Genomic DNA, 648 nt, shown 5'->3' on the forward strand with positions numbered 1-648 from the left:
GCAAATGGCTGCAATATAACAAAGAGTGAAAAATTTAAGGGGGTCTGAATACTTTCCGTACCCACTGTATGTATGTAGTTTAACATTTGTAGTAAAAGCATCAAAGTATTAATATAAACACATTGTTTGCTACATGTCAGTTCTGCAGAACATTAAATGAATAAAGGAGGCTGAAACGAACAGGTTTTTTCCTGACAGAAATCCACCCCTTCCTCTGATCTTAGTGTGCTGAGAAATAGAAGTAAAATGCTGCTGTTATGAATGATTCTCTCTCATTTCAATTATAGTACACAGAGCCTGGCTGTGATGTGTTTACCAATCATAGATTAGACTGTTCCCTCTATTAACTTTAATGATGCCATTAATGTGTCATATTTTCCTTTTTTCCGCAGCCTAAAAAGGGCCTTTTGTGGTGAACAATGGTCTGGTACAGCTTAAAGTCAGCATGTAACACCGTTTGCAACCCATTTCACCACCATATAATGACATATTTCAGACTGAATCATGATATTTCAATTACAAAATAAATATACAGCAGAATCAGATTTTATTCTTTGGGTATTGATTGGATTGTGAAAAGTGGGTATTACATTTATTTTTAGCTTTATTATATATACACTGAACAAAATTATAAACGCAACACTTTTG

This window comes from Sinocyclocheilus anshuiensis, unplaced genomic scaffold, assembly GCF_001515605.1.
Source record: "Sinocyclocheilus anshuiensis isolate Anshui unplaced genomic scaffold, SAMN03320099.WGS_v1.1 scaffold627, whole genome shotgun sequence".
NCBI lineage: Eukaryota > Metazoa > Chordata > Actinopteri > Cypriniformes > Cyprinidae > Sinocyclocheilus > Sinocyclocheilus anshuiensis.